Source organism: Ctenocephalides felis, unplaced genomic scaffold, assembly GCF_003426905.1.
Source record: "Ctenocephalides felis isolate EL2017-DRISC unplaced genomic scaffold, ASM342690v1 CF-g0.4_SCAFFOLD_01492, whole genome shotgun sequence".
In the NCBI taxonomy this organism is placed as follows: domain Eukaryota; kingdom Metazoa; phylum Arthropoda; class Insecta; order Siphonaptera; family Pulicidae; genus Ctenocephalides; species Ctenocephalides felis.
In genome coordinates this window covers 6,598,609-6,605,105 of record NW_020537646.1, presented here as the reverse complement: position 1 = coordinate 6,605,105, position 6,497 = coordinate 6,598,609, and positions in this window count along the sequence as shown.

The following is a 6,497-nucleotide window of genomic DNA, read 5'->3' as shown; positions in this document are numbered from 1 at the left end:
CTACATATATGTAGATTATTCTTTAAGTTCATATTGCGTTGAATAAAATTATAGATTATTAGTGTTCATTATTAATTCAACAAAAACCTGTTCTCGATAATTATTTATAATCGTATGTTTTATCTTCTATCACCGTTTATTTTAACTTAATTGTAAGACCATATGCTCTGTAGATTCTAAATTTTTTACCAATATTTTTTCTATTAATTTTTTCTAATATTTATCTAATAAATTAAAAATTTGTGTTAAGGAGTTTTTTATATCATGTGAATATTTTCAGCAAGGTCACTGTCAAATTTGTGTTCATGGATCCATGACAACCTTTAAACTTGATGACATTTGAATTGTTGCTAAAATGTAAAATAGAACTCTTAAGTATGAGGATAGCAAATTTATAGAGAACGAACTTGAAGATTTTGGTAGAGATAGTTGTTGCTTTGATATTATGTTAATATTCTTTTATTTACTCAAATATTTGAAGAAAAATCTTCAGTGAAAGTTATGTTAGTGGCATGTGTCATTTGTTAAACCTGACAAGTGTAAATATTGGATTTCGTTTATATCGCAATACGATGTTTTTGAGGCTACTGCTCTCGCGCGTTTTAGCTGAGATATTTATTTTACGTAGTGTGAAAAGATTGCGTCATTGGAATATATTAATCGATAGTTTTTATTTGTAAACATTGTTTTAAAATTCATTTACCTATAGGAGTTAATCAAACAAAATAGAAAATTAAAGATTACAGGTAATTAAATTTCTACAAGATAAAACAAATAAATTCCTGTGCAATCTATCAAGAGCAATCAAAAACATATCAACAATAATTCTCCGCGTTCTGATGTTTACCCATTAAATCTCAATTAGAATCTTATCAGATACGAATTATTCGCCAGCAGAAATAACGAAATAATAAGAATCATACTAGAAACCAGATCGCTGACCTTTAATATTTCTTATTTTTTTGAATGCTCGATATTTTATTCCCGTTGTGAATATGGTACTCGTTAAAGTCGTTTTGTAGTTCTATTTTCCATTGTTGTTTTGAATTCAATACTAGGTTTGTAATCGTAGTAAAAAGGTAATAATAACCTATTTAAATGGTGTAACGGATTTATAACACAAAACAGCAACATATCTATTATAAAAATATTAAGACTAATATTTTTCTATGAAGACTTATAGTTTTCACACACATACAAAATTGTGCTCTATAATCCATTTAAATTTTATTAATTTTAAATTCATTATGAGTTTCACCAAATAGCTTCAAATCGATGCAAGGTCTTTGGAGACAAAAGCTCAAATCCTGGCTTACATACATATACACTTTAGCGTATTTGTTTCAATTTTGATGTGTAACGATTCAGAATGACTTGAAACGTCTAGAACACAAAATTAGAAATTGCATTTTGGGGCCAAAAAACTTCTGTAACTTCTAAGTATAAGTATTATAAAGTTAATGGTATTACTCTCCTAATCTAACCCTTTTCTGTTTCAAATTTTAGAATGGATAAATCCAATCAAAACTCTATTGATTAAATTCTATACTCTAGCTTTGATTTATAAAACACGAATAGTCAACAAGATAATAATTAAATGCGAGATTTATTAACTTCCAAAAGATAACTGCAAACAGCGGATAAATATAAATTACATGGTACAACTCTACTCATAGATACTGACGAGGAATATAAATTGAATTTCGATAAGTTTTTTTAAATAGAACAAAGAATCGATTGCATATTAATAGTATACCTATATACTCTATATTATCATTGATTTATGTATTCGATATCATAATTTATACGATGTATACTATGTCAATCGTACAAAGTTTAAAATAATATTTTATTGAATTCTTATGAGAAAAACGATAAAGGTAATATTATTCCTTGCAATTTTAATCGTGGTTTTATACATAAAAGTATATCGTGATAAAAAAATTAAATTAAAGTAGAATATAAATAGTACAAATAATAGGAAATCTTAAAGCAGGAATTATATATTACAAACTACACTATCATTTACATATATTAACTATTTATTACCAATCATAGCTAAAAAGCCATAAAATACAACTTATGAATATTTTAGCAATTAATAGTTAATTAAAAATTAAAATAAGTAGTGTATGCAATTCTAATGAAGCGACCTGATTTGACTCAAAAGGAAGAAGTCATTGAAAAACAAATATCGTGGGATGATGATTAGTCTTAAATATATTAAAAGTTATTCTTTTGACCCAATTAACAGTTAAAAAGAATTTCTAATTGAAACATAAACTAATTATTTATGTATATCAAGTAAGTAAAGTAATATTTTTAAAATAATAGCAATTTTAAATAAAGAGCAAAAAAAATTCATATAATAGCAGGTAGTAAAAATAAAGTGTTTTCACGTCATTAGTAATTATTTCAAATATTATCATAAAGGAAATCCAATATACTCCACACAATTAATTAACAAACTCATATGGTTTGTCGAACTATATTCGGCCCGTTTTTTATCTAGAGAATCGATGAATAAATAATGTTAATTATCTGTGTTTACTCGGCCGGCCTATTTTTGTATCGTGGCGCGTTGTATTCAAGCTTGTGTTTATTTGTGTGAATTTTTAATTATTATACACCTTATTATCGCAGAAAATAATTATTAAAAATTAAGAACAGCAGAATTGATTGGTCTGAATGATGATAAAGACGATTCGGTTACTCTGAAGGAATAAAACATCATAATACTAGACGTACTTATAAGTTTAAAATCAAAAGTGATGGGCAACCCGTGGGTGAATTCACTTTCTCTCAAAGGTTATGAAAACTAAGTAAATTGTAGGTGTTTATGATGAAACAGCATAAAATAGAGGACCGAATTATGAGTGAGTTAGTAAAACACAGTCGTAACAGGTAAATATACAATTAGATGGTATATCCCAACCTTGATACGTTTTGGTTGAGCCAACGCTCTCTGTTCCGGTTCTCTTATCCGTTCTTCGCCGCGCGTCACGGTGGTGACTTTTCTTACAACACAAGTTGTCAAACGTCTTCCGCCACTTGGATCCCTCCTTGAAATTTTCGTCGTCTCCGAACTCCTTCCCAAAACTTCCGTGTACATCCTTCTTTCATCAGTCGCTTGCTGCTGAATCTCCATTCCTTGGGCTCTGGATTTCTTCAAAATTCCAACAGGCCTCTGGCCACCACCGCCCGCTCTGTCGGCCATCTCGTGCTTCTTCAATTTCCTCAAACTGTCTTCCTCGATCGGGGTTGTTATAGGGGGTCCTAAAGGCGTCGTCACCGGAGGTCCGATGGGGCTTGCTTGTAGAAACAAACGGCCTGTTGGACCGCCTTCTTTTACAAAACGGTACATCTTGATGCAGCGTTAGAAACGCTTATCTCAATCACAGGTTAGTCACATTAATTATATATCAGATCCAGTAATTGCACAAGCCGTGTTGGTAATTGATAATATGATAAGGTGCTGATTAGATTATGATTTAGTGCTAGTAAATAGTAAGCAGTATCTTTGGCGTGTTTCTAGTCGTTATCACTTATGACGAAAAATGTTTGTGCATAATCACCGATTTAAAAGCATGCTTAATTTGAACTGTTATAGCTGTCATTGTGGACAAGCGATTATTATGCATCTAAAATTAAATTCTTTGGTTTCTTTATGTCCCGTAACATTAGAAGGCTTGGTAATAAAGTTTATGCAAATCGATACTCGAATGTGTACATATAATATTGAAATGACGACATTAGTACAAATAAATATGACGTAAATATTTTTAATGGTAATCGCAAAGCATAATATTAACGTGTTAAGTTTTTTGTTAATGTTATTCTTTTAAATAAATAATCTATCACTACTGACTTGCTGGATGACACTTATCACTTGATATCACCAGATTATATCACAATGCAGAACAACACTTCACATTTGGTTAGAGTCGAGATATTACGCAAGGATGTCACCCACACTTTGAATGGATCTCGATGTTTACTACGAGGTCATGTTTATTTTGTTCGAATGTTTACAATTTTCCGAAGTATCGGCGATGCAGGTGTTCGTACCTGCCCGTCAGAGCGCGCACATTCAACTGAAAACCGAACATGGTTACAGTTGGCGAGTTTTGCTGGAACGGCGGAGTAGTGGAAATCGTATTGTTAACTTAATGCGACAGTGTAAGTAGCAAAGGTGGAGAAGATAATGGCAGTGGGGAGTATAGTAGACAGAGTTAAGTCAGCGATGGAATCGTTTTTAAAACCACGTGCAATTTGATGTGATCCATATATCACAAAAACAACGAAACAAACTCATTTCAAGTACATCACCAGCGGCGTGACCCAAGGCCCTTGATAACTTGAGACAATATCCAAAAGCATCAGACTTATTTTTCACCAAACCATTAACTTCTTCTCTAAACAGCATGTGTTTAAATTAATTTAAATTACATAGAATTTTGCACATTAATAATTTAAGAATATATTTTAAAATATCTTTTCTCGATTATGCATCGAAGACAAATATATCTTTTCGCATCGAAATCGAATTATTCTATCCGAGGTGAAAAGTAAAATTAGAAAGACAACTTGACGTAAGAAGTCATGGACCGCTATATATATGTTCGCAATTATTTTTCCAGAAGCTGGTTTAAACAAGGTCGAAACTAGTTATTTAGTGATATTTAATAAATGTTATCTAGATTGGATACGAAATTCTTGAGATATTGGAGCAATATCGTCATTTAGAGGAAATATTTTAAATATATATACACAATTCAATAAAATATTATGTCGTATAGACAACAAATTGGAAGATATCAATCTATTTAGTATATTGACATGGGTACTTTTTCTTATTTTTTAAAGAAAATAATTAAATAAACTAGTCAAATATAAAACATGATATGAGGCAATGTCATAACAAATTCTGAAGATCAACATCACGTATAATTATAATTTTCAGTAGTATAAATTTAGGAAATTCAATACCTTAATTTTATATTGATCAAACTATATAGTATGACTTTACTAAATTTATCCAGTATCTAAAGATATTTAAACTAAAAATATTCTTAATGCGTTGATCCTAACTATTTCTCTAATATTGCTCATCAAATTCCTGTCACGTTTAACCCTGTACCGATTAGTCCATTATACTATTTGCAAACAGCAATTGAAATTTTCATTGTTTGTTGATTTTACTGCCAATTTGTTACCTCGTTGTACATACAATTAATATTTATTGCGTCACTTTGCATCTTAACTCCGTTTTATTCCTTTGAATGTTCTTTGAATACTCAATGTAGGCTTACAGTAATTGATTACATAATCGATATAAAGAAGTTCTCAATTAATTTGACTAGTTTTTTATTTCTATTTATGTTTCTTACAAGTAAATTATAAACACTAAAACATTGTAAGAAGAAAACAAAGATTTATCTGTATGAATGCGTAATAATATGCTAATATGTTTTAGTAAGCACCTCGTGCAAAGGTTACATACAGTAAATGAAGAGTTAGAAGATAGAGACAATGCCATTTTTATCATATACGAGTTGCAAAACAACAGAAAGAAAATAGTCTATGCTAATTGGTAAACTACACAATATTCAATTTGATAGCAGATGCGAAAAGTCACAGATTTGTGATATACAGCCCTAATTTAACTCCTGAAGAATCATGGCAATTATTGAAGTTTGCATTGGTAATTGTTAATTGACTAATAAAGTCACTATTGGCAATTTAAATATAAATTACAGGCTTGGTCTTTTTGTATTAATCTACTTTGATCTGTTCAGCAAAAAATCTTTTAATCAAGTACAATTTCGCTAGTTTTTTCAACAACAGATTTTTATGTTAATATAATATAATGATGTCATTCTTAACTGTTCAAGACACAACTAATATATCTTTTAATAGAGAAATAAAAAAAAATCAATCTTATCAGAATTAAAACAGGAAACTATTTATAACTGTTTCTGCGGGTAAAAAATTATCCGAATATGAACATTCTACGCTTGGCAAATAAATTATAATAAATTAGCATTTGGAATTGAATAATAAGTATTTGATGCACACAATATTCTGCATAAAATTGTAACTTGAAGTGAAATAAAATCAATAAAACTAACACATCAATATGCAAAATAAATTGAAGTGTCGAGAATTCCAACATTGTTCCGGTATGCACATAAAAACGTCACGACATGATTGCAGGCGTGAAAAACTAGGAAAAAAGTTTAATATTGATCGATTTGAAAATGAAAACTTTAGAATTCAGTAAGAAATTGTCCAGAATTTATAGACAAACCCTTTGTGGGAATAAAGTCATGGCTCGAAAAGAATTGATCCAAAAAATATTCATTGCAGCAAATAATTTACTAGTAATTTTTTCATAGTTCATAGTGGAGATTAAATTAAACCGCGTTGAATTAATCATGTTAATTTTCAGTATTAATTATTAAATATATTAGAGAAAAAATGATTGAAAGAGTAGA